This window comes from Astyanax mexicanus, chromosome 2, assembly GCF_023375975.1.
Source record: "Astyanax mexicanus isolate ESR-SI-001 chromosome 2, AstMex3_surface, whole genome shotgun sequence".
NCBI lineage: Eukaryota > Metazoa > Chordata > Actinopteri > Characiformes > Acestrorhamphidae > Astyanax > Astyanax mexicanus.
Window position 1 is genome coordinate 30,017,758 of NC_064409.1, and position 18,788 is coordinate 30,036,545.

Here is an 18,788-nt window from a genome sequence, read left to right on the forward strand (position 1 = left end):
GGAGAGTATTGTATGTGAAATTTTCACAAATGTTTTTAATGAACATTTACCTAGAGACTCTACAGTGTGCAGCAAGACTGAAATGGAGGTGATAGGCCAAATATCCAGAGAGTAGTTTCAATATAGCTATTTTCAAACAATTAGCAATTATGAATGAACAAAGCACTTTTTAAACATAGTTGTATTGAGAAATTTGTCAGAGCCACTGTACTAAATATGGCAAAAACAATTAGATGTCAAAATAGTACAGCATGATTGACATATACTCGTTTTTTTGGAACAGCGCCCCCCAGTGGGCGGATTGTTTCAGCACTTTGCAGGTCACTACAGTGTCTCCACCTGAACATAACTGCCAAATATCATCCAGATTGGGCAACATTCAGCCTGCCAAAATGTCTGCTGAATGCTGATTGGCTGATGCTGTTCAGCCATGTTGATTGATTAAGTTGCCCTTTGAACATCCTTTAGAGGCTGTATGATAGATTCTGCATGCAAAGTTTCAACTTGCTAGGTTGCACGGTTGCTGAGAAACAGTGCTCCAAATTTACCTCTTGAAGTGAATGGGGCATATATCCGGACGGACTAATTTGCATATGGCGGCCATATTGTTTACATATTTCAACTTTTTCTTAATGAATATTGAAGCGCATGCTCTCACGAGTGTTTTGATACCAAACATGCCAGGATTGGTCAAAATTCCTAGGACTAGTTTGCAAAAGTAGGTTTTGCATATTATGCAAATTAGCACAAAATCTATATAGACGGAAGTGCATGGTCCAAATTGGAAGTTGAGTTGTTGGTATTGACCCAAGGAATCCATCAAAAAAAGAATTTTGAATGTAGGTCTTATGGTTTTTGAGTTATTGAGAAAATCGTGAAAAATGAATTTCCTTGTTTATAGCGCCACCACTTGACCAATCGGTGCCATTTTTGTTGTTCACCGAGATGCACTGATCCTACATCTACCTACCAAGTTTCATTTCTCTATGACTTACGGTTTAGGCTGCACAACTGTTTTTACAGGAGAAAAAGAATAATAATAAGAAGAAGAAGAAGAAGAAGAAAAATCTTAGCAAAAACAATAGGGTTCTACGCACCTTCGGTGCTTGAACCCTAATAATAATAATAATAAGAAGAAAAATCTTAGCAAAAACAATAGGGTTCTACGCACCTTCGGTGCTTGAACCCTAATAATAATAGTAGCAAACTCTAATCAGTTTGTAAGTGCTGAAATCTGTACGAATTTCAATGTACATATAAAATACACATTCACATTTCTTCCCTTTCTTTTACAGGTACACACTCCCCCTCTCTTCTGCAAGGATGGACTCACCCAGGTAAGTAAAAGGTTTTGAGTTACGTGTAGTACCCTTTTGTCTCAACAGGCTGAGCATGAGTGTACACAGGTAAGTAATATAGTCTTTATGGTGATGAAGAGGGGTATAGCCTACTTCATCACACACCCCCCCTTCAAGCTCTGCACTCTCCCAGTGTCGAGAAAGGAAGTCTGCAGTGACATTTTCCGAGCCCTTTCTATAGCGAATGTCAAACTTAAAGGGCTGTAGTGCCAGATACCAGCGAGTAATTCTGGCGTTAGAGTCTTTCATCCTCTTCATCCACTGTAATGCTTTGTGATCAGTCTCCAAAAGAAACTCAGTCTGCAACAAATAGTATTTCAGAGAGTCAAGTGCCCACTTAATGGCGAGAGCCTCCTTTTCTATAGTGGAGTACCTTACCTCTCTGGGGAAAAGCTTCCTGCTTATGTACAGGATGGGTTGCCGATCCTCACCCTCTCCCTGTAACAAGACTGCGCCCAGACCTGTGCCTGATGTGTCGGTCTGCACACAGAAGGGCTTTGAAAAGTCTGGACTGGCTAAAACTGGTTCCTTGCACAGGCTGTCTTTGAGTACATTGAATGCAATGTCACACTCCGGCGTCCATCTGACCCTTTGTGGCATATCCTTCTTTGTAAGGTCCGTTAGAGCTGTCGCTTTGGTCGCAAAGTCCGGGATGAACCTACGGTACCATCCAACTAGACCCAAAAACGACCGCACCCGCCTTTTTGTCGTAGGTTGTGGTGTGGCTCGCACTGCTTCCACTTTGTCCACCTGAGGTCTGACCTGCCCACCACCTAGGATGAATCCAAGGTACGACACCTCACTGCGAGCTAGATGACACTTAGCTGGGTTAGCAGTCAGTCCTGCCTCTGCGATCTTTCTGAGAACAATGCCCAGAAGACGTCGGTGCTCCTCCCACGAAGCACTGAAGACCACGACATCATCAATATATGCTGCCGCAAACTCCTCTGTACCCTTCAGAACTGTATCCATGAGACGCTGGAACGTAGCAGCTGCTCCATGAAGTCTGAAAGGCATTGTCCGAAAATGATACAATCCAGAAGCAGCTTTAAAAGCAGTAAGTCTCCTAGATGCCTGGCTAAGTGGGACTTGCCAGTATCCCTTACATAAATCCAACGTGGACAAAATTTTAGCCTTGCCCAACCTCTCAATGAGCTCGTCTGCTCGTGGCATAGGGTACGGGTCAAAGGCTGAAACTGCATTTAGTTTGGAAAAGTCTACACAAAAGCGCAGTCCTCCATCCTTTTTCGGGACCAACACAACAGGACTGCACCATTCACTGCTCGAAGGCTCTATGATGCCCATCTTCAGCATGTCCTCCACCTCTTTCTTTAGAGCTGGGACGAGTCAAGCTGGAACTCTGCAGGATGTCTGACGAATCGGCCCGTCTTTGATGAGTCGAATGTTGTGTTGCGTGACCTCTGTCCGTCCAGGTTCCTCTGAGAACACACCTTGTGGAATTACTTGCAGTAACTCCTCTTTCTGCAGTACACCCAGGTGTGACACTTCTGGAAGAACTGACTTGGCGCCACCTGTAGGGAAATACTGCTCCTTTGCTTCCTCATCTTCCTCCACTGCTCTGACCCATAGCTGCTCCGAGCATGCAGCCTCAGGCTCGTTCCATGGCCTCAGCATGTTGATGTGGAAGCTTTGGAGTTTCTTCCTCCTGTCTGGCATGTACAGTTCATACGTGGTATCGCCGACCTGTCTGTGCACTTTGTAAGGACCCTGCCACTTAGCCAACAGTCCTGTGTCGCTAGTGGGTAACAGGATGAGTACTTGTTGTCCTTCCTGTAGCACTCTGGTCCGTGCTGCTTGGTCGTACCACTGCTTCTGTTGCACCTGAGCCTTTCCCATATTCTCATGGACAGTCTCAACGAGCTGGCTCAGTTTCTCTCTCATTTTCATGACGTATGACAGAATGTTTAGGCCTTGTTCTCTGTTGTCTCCCTCCAGAGCTTCTTTCAGGATATCCAGAGGGCCTCTCACCTGGCGTCCGTACAAAAGTTCAAATGGGGAGAAACCGGTGGAAGATTGGGGCACCTCACGGTATGCAAACATGACGTATGGTAGCCATGTGTCCCAATCCGTTCCGTTGGTGTTGGTGAGTTTCTTTAATGCTTGCTTTAGGGTCTTCTTAAAGCGTTCTGTCAGACCGTCAGTTTGAGGGTGAAATGGTGTTGTATGTATCCCTTTAATGCCCAACAGGGAGTAAACTGCCTTAATCTGCTTAGATGTAAAATTGGTACCACAATCTGTCAATATCTCCCGAGGGATCCCTACTCTGGAGATGAGTTGGATGAGGGCATTGAAGATCTGGCGTGTTTTGACGTTTCTAAGCGGAAAACATTCGGGATATTTAGTGGCGTAATCGCACACTACCAGGATGTAACGGTTGCCATTTTTAGTGCGTGGTAATGGACCTACAACGTCCATGGCTATGCGCGTGAATGGCACATCTATGATTGGCATACTTATCATTGGTACTCTGTTTGATTTTTTCTGTGGTGCGGTTAATTGGCATTCGAGCCAATTTTTACAATACTGCACCACGTCAGTAAATTGTCCTGGCCAGTAGAATCTGTCAGCTACACGAAAAAAGGTTTTAGTTTGGCCAAAATGGCCTGCCCATGGGTCTGAGTGTCCCATTTTAAGCGCTTCAGGTCTCAAACCCTGTGGAAGTACTAGCTGTTCTCCCTTCTCAGAGATTCTGTAAAGCTTGTTGTCCTTTACAGCTAAGTGACAACCTTCTCTATTATCACCGTCCTGTGCTGCTTTAGAGAAAAGTGGTTTTAATGTTATATCTTCCCTCTGCTGTTCCTCAATGTTAAAGGGTAGGCTAAAGATATTAGCAGCTGGCTGCTCTATTTTCTCTGCTACTTTGGTGCCTTTAATCTTCTCTTTACGCCTTTCCATCTTCGACTTTTTACGCTTTATTTCATGAGCATAGGGTAGTTTGCTGAGCATGTCCAAATTGTCTTTTGGTGTATTTTTTGCTTGTTGCCTGGTAATAACCATGACCTCTGCTGTGCCTTCCTTGTCGCTATTTAGTAGATCCACCAGTACTGGGATATCTCTACCTAATATGACAGCTTAAGGTGCGTTTTGTACAATTCCTACATTTACCAGGTACGCCTGGCCTTTAATTGAGATGGTAATCTCTGTAGTAGGATATGTCTGCTCGTCACCGTGGATACATTTAACCCTAAGTTTGCCTGTCCAGTTGTATTGCAGGTGGTCTAGACACGTTTGCGTCACTAGTGTTTGGCTAGCCCCTGTGTCTACCAATGCTTTATACTGTTTGCCTTTGATTTTAACAAAAACTGTGGTCTCGTCACTACCTTCCCTTGTAGTAAAAGAGTTTTCCTTTCTAGGTATGTAGCATAGATGATTAGCACTACTTGGCGGGTACTGACATTCATTGCTTTTATGGCCTATTTGGTTACAGTTAAAGCATCTGATCTTTTGTTTATCTATAGGGTTCTTACTGGGACTCTTGCGCCATTGCGTCTTAAAGGCTGGTCTAAGCTGATTCATCACAACACCATGTTCACGTTGCTCAAACTCACCCCTCTGCCTGCCGGAATCTGGTTTCCCAGCCGAAATCCTCCCTCAGCTTATCTGGAATTTCCTGAGCACAGCCTCTTTCACCGCATCAAAGTCGTTAATGTCCTCAGCGCACATAGCGACACAAGCTGCCCTGGCTTTCCCTTCCAGCAGCGGAACTAAATGTGTGGTGCTCCGGTGTCTTCTTCCTCTCTGCCGCGCCTAACCTCCTGCTGCAGGAGTCCGAACTGAAGTTGCATCGAGCGCCACCTCTGGTCTTGTTTCGCCGCTTCTCTGCACAGCTCCTCGTCTTTCTGCAGCTGCATATCCATGAAGTTTTGAAACGTCTTCTGAAGACAAGCGATCTCCGACGCACTCTCTGTTGTTTGCGCTTCGGAGGATTCGCATTCCTGGTCGTCACTGCGTGTATGTGTTGATGATTGGGTGACGGTGGGCTTTTTTGGTGCCATCGCCCTCTCCTGGCTGGGGCCGCTCAGTAGCACGCTGCAAAATGGCTGCGGCGTCTCTTTCTCTGGCGTCCGAAGCCCTCGTTAGTTACTGTATTACCTCTGCCAAACTTTAGTTACGGCAACTGCTGCCACCATGTGTGATAAAGCGCGTTCATATCTAGCAAGGACAGAACGAAACTTTATGGGTAGTGTAGGGCGAGCGCTCAGAAGCAGGGCCAGTAACCATGGCAACAAGGAGGTACAGTTTATCCGGCACCGTTTATTTACACACCAACACTAATATTTACAAATTTACAGGCGTACGTACTTGACGAGAAAAGAAAACGAAAAAGTAAACAAACACAAAATAATCTCTTCACGCAGAGAATAAGGTCTATCTCCTATACAGTCGTATAGAGCTTCTTTTCATGGCCGATATCCCAAACTATCTGCCCCCCTTACTCATAGATCCAGTACACCTTTTATACCATTAACCCCTCCCATGAACATACCATTTCTCACACAGGTAGAACCGGGTAATGATAATGACACCTGAAATGGGGTACAAAAGTTTAATAAGGGGAGTATTGGGCCTCACTAATACAGTACAGATTTGCTGCCATTTTCACAAAACCCTCCTGGATGATTTTTTTTTTCAATTGTTTGTGCATAGGAGCTGTGCTGTTTTAATAGGCCATTTCTAATTTGCAGAGCTTGCAGAACACCACACTGTTGGGCCTTTGTCTAAAATACTACACATTAAGTCAATGTTCGGTTGTTTGTTTTTAGCCGGAACTTCTCAGGCAATCTTATAGTCTAATGGTCATCTTACTTCTTTGCTATGCACTAAACTGTAAAGTGGCAACAACATAAACAAGATAAAATGCAGACCATCCAGACTTTTTTTAAACCATGATAAAAAGTATACATAATACACAATTGCTCTGCTAATAATATACAGTAATTTGTTATTGTGACCAACATAAGAAGCAGGAGGCAGAGAGCCAGAAACCAAGCCTGAGTTAAAAGCTACGTACGGCAGATCTAATCACATCTAATCACAACGGGTTTTTTTACATGTACTACATGTACTATGTATATGTGTGTTACCAGTTACAGGTTAGAAACAGAATTATAACTTTATAAACGTAAATAGAATACATACAGTATTATAAAGTGAACAAATTCTAAAGGCTATTAGAGGAAAATGTCTGTGAACCTCTAAGATAATGATCTAGGATAATTGCATTCAGATGTTCTCAACAGTTCATGTGTGGGTTTGGCTTACTCAGCTATACAAGAAAACCTCACAGTTTTGGATACCTGGTCTAAAGAGAAGAATTCTGCTTAAGTACATCAGATTCAGTCCAAAAAGTTTTTGGAGGACATCAGAAAAAAGCTACTGAAGCTCATCACACGTACACGTACGTTTTATTAGACTTCCCTCAGCCCACAGTCAGAATTTACAGACAAAAATTACACTATTCATGCTATATCTGCAATGAGTCAGCATTCTCACATATATATATATATATATAATTGTAATGATATACATGATATACATGTTGTAGAATCATTCAATAAATGGCAAATACAATGGTTATACACAAGGATCTGTCTTTGTTCATTACATTCTTTTGTTCAAAAAATCAGGACCACCGTTACACCTCTTTAAAAACATTGCTGATAATTTAAATTTCTAATTCAAGAAAGACTGCTTAAATTTCCAAATCTCAAATAAAACAGTATTCTATAGACAGGTGGGTCACATGTTAAAGACTTTGATAAAAGTGCACCCTGCCATGTTTGGTGTAAGAGACATCACTGCTCTCATGCTGCTGCAAATAAAACTTATAACTACTTATAACCAGAGCTATCATATGCATCTGCTATCTACGTTGAAACATCTCAGTTCACAATCACACACTTTATATACTTTACAGAATACATTATACTGTAAAGTGAATAGAGACTGTTTATGATCTCTACACTCAACACAATTTCAGAAAAAAGTCTGAAATTTTAATTGCAGAAACTTGGATTAGACCAGACAAATGGCTTAAACAACACCACCCACAGTCCACAGTTACATACACACCATTCTCTAAGTTGCAGACCCAGCAACAAAAAATAGTTTGTATTGACTATAATCTACAGACTTCTACTGAGATTTTACAGGATTTAATTTTATCAGACATATTAGAATGTACTTACACATAATAACAATATGAGGTTTTACTGGTCCATTCAATAGATCACAGGATTCACTGAGAACAACATTTATATCTGTCTTATATTCCCAGTCACCATCACAGAACTTAACTGATGCATCCTTGTGTCTGCTTTCATCTGCCACCATCATGCAGCCACCTACATGAACCATTCACCCCAAACATCACCAGCGATCCTTACAGAGACTCTTATTAAACCCTAATCACAAACAGAATTATACTAAGTTCCTTACATATTCATATTTACATGATCATTCTGATCAAATTTCTTCCAATCATCTCTGACATTTATTGGTTTAATCCAAGCATTTTGTGTAGTATGTAAAGTAATCTTTATTCCTTTATTCTTTTCAATGGTTAAATAACCATTATTACCTTTGTCCATTTCATGCATTTGCTGTCTTTTTTTTTGCTATCTAATGTCCATCAGAAGAGAATCATTCTCGCTTAGTGCCTCAGACCCAGATCTCTGTATGGCAGCTTTGTGGCAATGTCTAAGCACTATATAAATAAACCTGAACTTGGACTTGAACTGTTTGGCACTCTCATAGTTTATGCCATTATCCCAGAACACTGCAGCACAGACAATTACACTAAACACATCAACGTAGCACAGCCTTCACAGGAACTAGAGCTAATTCTGCCCATCGTTTTGGTTGTCTGACTCTTAGGAGTTTACCAGGGCCTTCACCAAAACAGTTCCTCTGAAATTCACCATCCCCTTCTTCATCTTATAGATGAGATGTTTCTAGCACTTTTTAATAGATCCTGGTTTCTAGAACAATTGAAGAGAAAAATACTAGCACTGTGTCTGAAATATAAGAAATGCTGCCTACTCTTCTGAGCCACAAAGTCATTTCTGAATTAAAGTTATGTTATAAATCCTTCTATTTTATTGGGCCATAATGCTAATAGCTAAAGACAACACAGCTAAACCCTTATTTGTATCAGTAAGCTGTCGAAACCTTGAAAATGTCCAGATGTATTTATTTTCTTTAAGAACCAGAGACCTTCATCACTACACTGCCTTCTAAGTGAGATAGAATGACCAACAAGACTTTACACATTGTGTGTGTGTGTATCTGCCCTAAGCAATGTCAACCAACGTCACATGCTGATATGTGACCCAGATAAGCACAAATTCCCAATGTGTGTATGTTTACTAAGCTCTATTACAGGCAGAACTGTAATAGCATGCTATATACTATTTTATTGTAATCACTTACTCTTTAAAGATGGTGCGCAGACCAATCAACAAATATATGACATTATCCAGCATAGGAATCTAATATAAGCCTGGTTATACAATAAATAAATACTGTTAATAACTGATCTGATCTGGGAAGAGCAAAGAAAGTATCTTAAATATAAGTCTATAAAATAGTACAGTGGTATCAAAATGTTTGGGCACCCCTAATAATTTTCCAGATCTTCCTTTATTTTCCAGTTAAATATATCATATAGCAGACGACCACAGTGATATTTGAGAAATGAAATGAAGTTTATAGGATTTACAGAAAGTGTGCAATAATTATTTAAACTAAATTAGGCAGGTGCATAAATTTTGGCACCCCAACATAAAATTACATCAACATTTAGTAGATCCTTCTTTTGCAGAAATAACAGCCTCTAAATTCTTCCTATAGCTTCCAATGAGAGTCTGGCTTCTGGTTGAAGGTATTTTGGATAATTCTTCTTTACTAAACATCTCCAGTTCAGTCAGGTTTGATGGTTTCTGAGCATAAACAGCCAGTTTAAAATCACAGCACAGATTTTCAGTAATATTCAGGTCTGGGAACTGAGATGATCATTCCAGAACGTTGTACTTGTTCCTCTGCATGAATGCTTTAGTAGAGTTTGAGCAGTGTTTATGTTTAGGGTCGTTGTCTTGTTAAAGTATCCAGCCCGGCGCAACGTCAACTTTCTCACTGATTCTTAAACATTGTTCTCAAGAATCTGCTGATATTGACTGAAATTCATGTGACTCTTTACTTTAACAAGATTCCCAGTACCTGCACTGATCACACAGCCCCACAGCATGTGGGTAGCAAATGTTTTTTCTTGGAATGCTGTGTTCTCCTTCCATTATGTGGTATGTGTTGTGTTTGTGGTGTGTGTTGTGGTGTGTGTTGTGTGTTGTGTTTGTGGTGTGTGTTGTGTTTGTGGTGTATGTTGTGGTGTGTGTTGTGTGTTGTGTTTGTGGTGTGTGTTGTATTCGTGGTGTATGTTGTGGTGTGTGTTGTGGTGTGTGTTGTGTTTGTGGTGTGTGTTGTGGTGTGTGTTGTGTTTGTGGTGTGTGTTGTGTTTGTGGTGTATGTTGTGGTGTGTGTTGTGTGTTGTGTTTGTGGTGTGTGTTGTGTTTGTGGTGTATGTTGTGGTGTGTGTTGTGGTGTGTGTTGTGGTGTGTGTTGTGTGTTGTGTTTGTGGTGTGTGTTGTATTCGTGGTGTATGTTGTGGTGTGTGTTGTGGTGTGTGTTGTGTTTGTGGTGTGTGTTGTGGTGTGTGTTGTGTGTTGTGTTTGTGGTGTGTGTTGTGTTTGTGGTGTATGTTGTGGTGTGTGTTGTGTTTGTGGTGTGTGTTGTATTCGTGGTGTATGTTGTGGTGTGTGTGTGGTGTGTGTTGTGGTGTGTGGTGTGTGTTGTGTTTGTGGTGTGTGTTGTGTGTGTGTTGTGTTTGTGGTGTGTGTTGTGTTTGTGGTGTATGTTGTGGTGTGTGTTTGTGGTGTGTGTTGTGTTTGTGGTGTATGTTGTGGTGTGTGTTGTATTCGTGGTGTGTGTTGTGGTGTGTGTTGTGGTGTGTGTTGTGTTTGTGGTGTGTGTTGTGTTTGTGGTGTATGTTGTGGTGTGTGTTGTGGTATGTTGTGTGGTGTGTGTTGTGTTGTGGCGTGTGTTGTGTTGTGTGGTGTGTGTTGTATTCGTGGTGTGTGTTGTGGTGTGTGTTGTGGTGTGTGTTGTGTTTGTGGTGTGTGTTGTGTTTGTGGTGTGTGTTGTGTGTGTGGTGTGTGTTGTGTTTGTGGTGTATGTTGTGGTGTGTGTGGTGTGTGTGGTGTGTGTTGTGTTTGTGGTGTGTGTTGTGGTGTGTGGTGTGTGTGTGTGGTGTGTGTAGTGTATGTGGTGTGTGTTTTGTTTGTGGTGTGTGTTGTGGTGTGTGTGTTGTGTGTGGTGTGTGTTGTGGTGTGTGGTGTGTGTTGTGGTGTGTTGTGTTGTGTGGTGTGTGTTGTGTGTGGTGTGTGTTGTGTTTGTGGTGTGTGTGGTGTGTGTTGTGGTGTGTGTGGTGTGTGTGTGGTGTGTGTTGTGTTTGTGGTGTGTTGTGTTGTGTGGTGTGTGTTGTGTGCGGTGTGTGTTGTGTTTCTGGTGTGTTGTGTGTGTGGTGTATGGTGTGTGGTGTGTGTGTGGTGTGTGTGTTGTGTTTGTGGTGTGTGTTGTATGTGTGGTGTGTGTTGTGGTGTGTGGTGTGTGTGGTGTGTGTGTGGTGTGTGTTGTGGTGTGTGTTGTGGTGTGTGTGGTGTGTGTTGTGGTGTGTGTTGTGTGTGTTGTGTGGTGTGTGTTGTGTGTGGTGTGTGTTGTGTTTGTGGTGTGTGTGGTGTGTGTGGTGTGTGTGGTGTGTGTTGTGTGTTGTATTTGTGGTGTGTGTTGTGGTGTGTGTTGTGGTGTGTGTGGTGTGTGTTGTGTGTGTGGTGTGTGTTGTGTTTGTGGTGTGTGTTGTATTTGTGGTGTGTGTTGTGGTGTGTGTTGTGGTGTTTGTGGTGTGTGTGTGGGGTGTGTTGTGTGTGTTGTGTGGTGTGTGTTGTGTGTGGTGTGTGTTGTGTTTGTGGTGTGTGTGGTGTGTGTGGTGTGTGTTGTGTGTTGTATTTGTGGTGTGTGTTGTGGTGTGTGTTGTGGTGTGTGTGGTGTGTGTGTGGTGTGTGTTGTGGTGTGTGTTGTGGTGTGTGTTGTGTTTGTGGTGTGTGTTGTGGTGTGTGTGGTGTGTGGTGTGTGTGTGGTGTGTGTGGTGTGTGTGGTGTGTGTTGTGTTTGTGGTGTGTGTTGTGGTGTGTGGTGTGTGTTGTGTGTTGTGTGTGGTGTGTTGTGTTTGCGGTGTGTGTTGTGGTGTGTGTGGTGTGTGTGTGGTGTGTGTTGTGTGTGTGGTGTGTGTTGTGTTGTGGTGTGTGTTGTGGTGTGTGGTGTGTGTTGTTTGTGTGTGTGGTGTGCGTTGTGTGTGTGGTGTGTGTTGTGTTTGTGTTGTGTTTGTGGTGTGTGGTGTGTGTGTGGTGTGTGGTGTGTTTGTGGTGTGTGTTGTGGTGTGTGTTGTGGTGTGTGGTGTGTGTGGTGTGTGTGTGGTGTGTGTGTGGTGTGTGTTGTGGTGTGTGTTGTGGTGTGTGTGGTTTGTGTTGTGTTGTGGTGTGTGTTGTGTTTGTGGTGTGTGTTGTGGTGTATGTTGTGGTGTGTGTGGTGTGTGTGTGGTGTGTGTTGTGTGTGTGGTGTGTGTTGTGTTTGTGGTGTGTGTGGTGTGTGTGTGGTGTGTGTTGTGTGTGTGGTGTGTGTTGTGTTTGCGGTGTGTGTTGTGGTGTGTGTGTGGTGTGTGTTGTGTGTGGTGTGTGTTGTGTTGTGGTGTGTGTTGTGGTGTGTGTTGTTTGTGTGTGTGGTGTGTGTTGTGTGTGTGGTGTGTGTTGTGTTTGTGTTGTGTTTGTGGTGTGTGTGTGGTGTGTGGTGTGTTTGTGGTGTGTGTTGTGTGTGTGTGTGGTGTGTGTTGTGTGTGGTGTGTGTTGTGTTTGTGGTGTGTGTGGTGTGTGTGTGGTGTGTGTTGTGTGGTGTGTGTTGTGTGTGGTGTGTGTTGTGTGTGGTGTGTGTTGCGTGTGTGGTGTGTGTGTTGTGTTTGTGGTGTGTGTTGTATGTGTGGTGTGTGTGGTGTGTGTTGTGTTTGTGGTGTGTGTTGTGGTGTGTGGTGTGTTTGTGGTGTGTGTTGTGTGTGTGGTGTGTGTTGTGTTGTGTGGTGTGTGTTGTTTGTGGTGTGTGGTGTGTGTTGTGGTGTGTTGTGTGTGGTGTATGTGTGGTGTGTGGTGTGTGTGGTGTGTGTGTGGTGTGTGTGGTGTGTGTGGTGTGTTGTGTTTGTGGTGTATGTTGTTTGTGGTGTGTGTGGTGTGTGTGTTGTTTGTGGTGTGTGTGTTGTGTGTGGTGTTTGTGGTGTGTGTTGTGGTGTGTGTGGTGTGTGTTGTGTTTGTGGTGTGTGTTGTGGTGTGTGGTGTGTGTGTGTGGTGTGTGGTGTGTGTGTGGTGTGTGTTGTGTTTGTGGTGTGTGTTGTGGTGTGTGGTGTGTTTGTGGTGTGTGTTGTGGTGTGTGTGGTGTGTGTTGTGTGTGTGGTGTGTGTTGTGTTTGTGGTGTGTGTTGTGGTGTGTGGTGTGTTTGTGGTGTGTGTGGTGTGTGTTGTGTTTGTGGTGTGTGTTGTGGTGTGTGGTGTGTGTGTGTGGTGTGTGGTGTGTGTGTGGTGTGTGTTGTGTTTGTGGTGTGTGTTGTGGTGTGTGGTGTGTTTGTGGTGTGTGTTGTGGTGTGTGTGGTGTGTGTTGTGTGTGTGGTGTGTGTTGTGTTTGTGGTGTGTGTTGTGTTTGTGGTGTGTTTGTGGTGTGTGTGGTGTGTGTTGTGTGTGTGGTGTGTGTTGTGTTTGTGGTGTGTGTTGTGGTGTGTGGTGTGTTTGTGGTGTGTGTGGTGTGTGTTGTGTGTGTGGTGTGTGTTGTGTTTGTGGTGTGTGTGGTGTGTGTTGTGTTTGTGGTGTGTGTTGTGGTGTGTGTTGTAGTGTGTGGTGTGGTGTGTGTGGTGTGTGTTGTGTTTGTGGTGTGTGTTGTGTGTGTGGTGTGTGTTGTGGTGTGTTGTGTTGTGTGGTGTGTGTTGTTTGTGGTGTGTGGTGTGTGTTGTGGTGTGTTGTGTGTGGTGTGTGTGTGGTGTGTGTGGTGTGTGGTGTGTGTGGTGTGTTGTGTTTGTGGTGTATGTTGTTTGTGGTGTGTGTGGTGTGTGTGTTGTTTGTGGTGTGTGTGTTGTGTGTGGTGTGTGTGTGGTGTGTGTGGTGTGTGGTGTGTGTGGTGTGTGTGGTGTGTTGTGTTTGTGGTGTATGTTGTTTGTGGTGTGTGTGGTGTGTGTGTTGTTTGTGGTGTGTGTGTTGTTTGTGGTGTGTGTGTTGTGTGTGGTGTGTGTTGTGTGACAGACAGACAGACAGACAGTGAACTACAGATAGACAGATGCTGAAGTGAAGATGTGCATCGTCAGTAATTTCTGGAAATCAGCTAAAAGAAACATTTGCAACAACAAGTATATAATAGAAAAGTCCAATGCCAGTAATGAGGTTGTGCTCAAGCCAACAGAAAGGCTCTTCTTCTTTTTACACCCAGAAAAAAAGCACAATGACTCTCACTGCATCACAAGCAGCAGGACACACCATATTTATGCACAAATTTTAATGAGCAATTTATCCACAAGAGACGGTTTTGACTCATTTGATGCTAGACGTGTAATAAATTAGGTTATTCTATAGAGCGAGGCTGGATCAGAGCAGCAGAGTGAGAGAGAACAGCCAGAGCAGCCTTGCTGTGTTTATTTGACAGGGCTGTCTGCTTCCACATTTGTTTGAAACGTGAGATGCTCTGTTACAAGGAAAGCAAGAACTAGAGGAATGGGGGCGAGGAATAAGTGGGGGAGGGGTTAGCCCCCAGAGTCTACACTGCTCACAAAGCCCACAGCTGGAAAAGACTACACACTTCCAGTGCACTCCTTACAAATTTCACTTTGACAGCACATTACAGCTTTCTGCAGCAGATGTAAGAAGGTCAGACAATGGAAAGCTACTTCAGAGCACCACTGAACACACTAATAAAAACTACAACTGCAGAAGACAAGAACCAAAGCGATACCAGCTATGACAGTCATTTAAAACAGTCATCTTTAAAAAGCATTTTACACATATACATACTGTAAGTATAAAGCGTGTGTGCGTGAAAAACGAATGCTTTTTGTCAGAAACTCTCTCATGGGATATGGAGTATCATACTTTTAACTAAGTCAGTCCACATTATAAGCATTGTTATGGTGGTTTCATGTAGCAATATATGTAAACGCACATTTAGTACTCACCAACCACCCTTTCCATTTTCTGTTTATCTTTCTGTGGTGGTATTTATAATCCATGCAGTAGGACAAAAAAACTGATAGCGAATTTTTATCTGTTTTTAGGTAGCGATTACTACAAGTAAGCTGGTGTGCACCTTTCATAATCATTTAAATTGGTAACATCCAGTTTGTTTATTTTTACTCTGTCTAGTGACACAGCAAAACAGTTTCATAGCTCTCTATAATGAAATAACTGTAATCTAGGACTCATCCAGGCCTTGCCACCACATAAAACATGCCTCATTGGTAAGACAAAACATAAGTAAAAAAAAGTCTTTATGCAAATGTTATGAAATTGTTTGGGTACACTTGTAATACATATACACTTTATCTAAATAATAACCAGTTACTTCACAATTCACAAGATTATTCCTTCTATTCCTTCTTTCTGACCTTGGCATCACTGGCTATGTGTGGAAGTGATTTAAGTCCTATCTGTATTATGTTACATGGAGGAGGGGTTCAACATCTGCTTCATTCAAACTCACCACTGGTGTCCCACAAGGCTCAGTGCAGGGTCCCTTCCCTTCTCACATTATACTTACTCACAAGGAGTTCTAATATCCTCATATAGCTTTTCCTACATCTTTTATGATGATGATACTTATTTCATCCTTTCTGACTCACAGGTCTCAGCACCTCACCACCTGAATCTAAACCCAAGCAGTACTAAGCTTCTCCTGTCTCACAGAAAGCTTAACTCAAGAGGTAAAATGCACTAGGCTCAAAGAGATAAAGAGCAGCAAAAACAATGACCTCTGTCTTGTCTTTATTCACCTGCATGAAATTGACAGCCATTAACCTCTTAATTCTCATGACAATTTAAATGTAGAACAGTTTATCATAATGATGTATAATGAAAAGAGAATGGGTCCTAATATGGACCCCTGTCGAACACCATCAGTCATTTCAGCAGAGGAGAACAAAGGTTCTACGTTCAGGATAAGACCCCTATAGCGCCACCTCCCAGTCTTCTCAGTAACCAGTAAAAATGTTGTAGTCGATTGTTTTAAAACCAGTGCTGCTTAAAAACAGACAGAAAAATCGTAGACATTATTTTTACCAAACGGTTAAACATGCTGATACACAACCTTTTCCTTCAATTCCAGTTCATGTGATATTGGTCATTTTAAAGATTGGGTGATAGGTACTGACCACCTCACCACAGATACATCCCTAAACACCACAAGTCTTCTTATCCAGCTGTGGGGGCATTTATGTTCAGCACCAAATCAACACTGCCACTGTTTCAAATGATCTAAACACACATGGGCCTGGTGGAGAAAATGGAAAATCTAGATTTAAGAGGTCATTTGACATTGTTGGGTTAGAGGAGGAGACGCCAAAGGGTCCTCACCTGCTGGCCTGGGTTTTAGTTTCTATTTCACTCTTACAGTTTTTTACAGCTGCTAACATGCATTTGTCCAATCTGTAGTCCCATTTTCAAAACTCTAAATACACTTAACACAACATCTGTCTGTTTTGGACTATACTGTTCATACAATCTATATTGCTATCACACAATATACAATTAATTAACATGTTTTAAACATGCTTACATTTTATTAACACACTCTGGATCTTTCTTATCTTCTTTACAATTGCTTGAATACAGCATGCCAAAATTAAATACCTCATTTCCACACCTTAAATACAATATATAACTACTGCTTCTGCAGTTATAGCAGGTGTAAAGCTATTATGATTAATACACAATTTAAAATTTACAGATTATTGATAATAAATAAGCCAATCACAGCTGGTTCTGAATCTTTGCATTAAAATAATTTGCTCTTTGAGAGAAAATAATATGTCTGGATGGGGATAAAGTAATAGTTAGTCCAGGAAAAGGTTTAGTAAGTAAAATTGTAAAAGTAAACCAACAGGCTGAATGTTTTTACTTCTTATTATCCAGTCACAATCAGATTCACTCTGTCTGGATGGAGAGATTTATCTGGATAGGGGTTTTATTGAACGATGAGAAGCCAGGATAAAACGAGGCTATTTTTAAAATGTAAAAAGTTTAGATAATTATGTGAAAATGTAAAAATAATTACTCCTGTAAAAATATAGGTAATCAACATTTCTACTTTAGTAAAGTAACAGTATCAATATTTATTCTTCGTGATTTGACACCTCTGGAAATAAGTAGTTGTTCCAGGATAAGAGAGAGGAGTAAGAATGTGTGGTGGTGTTCAAATAAAAGTAAGGATTATTTTTGTATTTCAATTTTGCACATATGGGACTAAGGCTAATGAAGTTTATATTAATATTTTTGCAGAGTTTGGCACCAGCGTCATGTCCCTACTGTTTTTTCCTGAATGAATGGCCACAGACAATTTTTAGTCTGCACTGTAGTTCTATAAAATAAATATCACTCAATTACTTGTAGACAAAATGTTGCACACATTTGAAACTTAAGTGCATTTTTTAAATTGTTAAAAAAACAATTGTGATGCTGTTTCTGTAATGTCACTAGCTTTTATTATTTTGACGGTGGTTGCTGAGTGATTGACTATACGTAGCTCTGGACCAGAGAACATGCGTTAGTGATTTGAAAGAATTAGTTGATGTTGATCCAGTTTTTTGTGTTTTGACAACAGAATGTGCTTTTGTGCAGGAAATCATCTATTCGGTTGATTGAATGAGGTAGATGTGTTGCTGTATTTAGAGTTTTAAAAAAGTGTCTAAAGTACTGATTAACGCTTCTTAGCAGTTGTAAAAAACTGTAATATATTTTAAATTCTGAACTAAAAGTCATGCTGTAATAAATTACCCTACAAAATCTAATAGTGTCTGTCTTTTCAATAAATCATTCAAAAAAAATCTTCACTTACTCCAGAGAAAGGATTATGACCAAATCCTAGGCCTGGTGTGATAATTAGGTTATTGACTTATCGTCCGATACTTTTTTAACCTCAACCATTTTTGCCGACGTCGATTATAGCCATTGGGTTCCGCATGAATTTGTTTACATGAGAACAAACTGCAGCTAGATACATCTATCAGCTAGGAAATTATTGTAGTGCACGCAGAGCCTCCACACACACACACGCACACACACACAAAGCGGAGACTGAGTGTGTGGAGATGTTAGCTTGCGCACGTATCCAAGGCTAAACAGTTTTAGAGAACGTTTATAAGGTTTAGAGTAGTCCGGTCCACGGCTCTGGTGTGGGAGTATTTTGGCTTTAAGCCAAATGAGTTAGGAGAACCCATCAACGTGAACGAGGCGGTATGTTGACTTTGTTTCAAAACAGTGACAATGAAGCTGAGATCTCATTTAAAACACAACCGTCCAGCCCATTTTCTGAGCTGAATATTGTTTGTCTGATATAAAAAAAAATACATTTATAGCAAGAGCTATATGGATAATATGAACACTTGTGTCTTTGAGCTAATTTGTATTTTATAGTATAAATATATATAATCAGAGAAAAAGAATCTGCAAGTGCCTTTGTGTCCAGAGTTTAAAAAATAATTAATGTAAATGTTACTTGAATCTATATGTCGTTACTTAATTTTTTATAATAATATAAAATAAAAATGTAATATTCAGAAGCCACAGAGCCTCAGGGTGGTTGTACTTTATTTGTTTTAGTTATTTAGGATGTTAAAATATTTTTATATTAGAAGCCCAATGTCTGTTCTTAATAATAAAAAGTTAGTTTAACTGTAAAATGGTATAATAGTATTATTATGTTAGTAATTGATTACTGTGGCACATCCTTTGGGAGCCTAGAAGCAGAAAAAAGCATTTTATATAGTGGCGCTTTAAAATGACAATATTAACATTAATCGCAATAATTTCTGGGACAATATATCATCCTGAAAATTGTGTTATTGTAACAGGTCTACCAAATCCAATTTCATTAAAGTAAAGCATTAATAAACTCTTGTTTTTTTTACCAATAGTACTTGAAAAAACATCTTTAAAATGTAAGTTTATTTGTTGTCTGTGGTTTTTTCCATTCTTCCAAAGCTATCTTACAGGCTGTAATCCTGCGAGGATTTCTACCAGTGTTGAACTTTACAATTGAACAGTTCTCAAGAGTGCAACAGTATGCAAAGT

The 18,788-nt window shown here is 41.3% G+C and overlaps 1 protein-coding gene across 2 annotated transcripts in view; it reads right to left on the reverse strand.

Moving 5' to 3' along the window:
* pde3a (phosphodiesterase 3A, cGMP-inhibited) overlaps positions 1 to 18,788 on the reverse strand; it is a 92,409-nt gene that overhangs the window by 61,354 nt on the left and 12,267 nt on the right. The window lies entirely within an intron of this gene.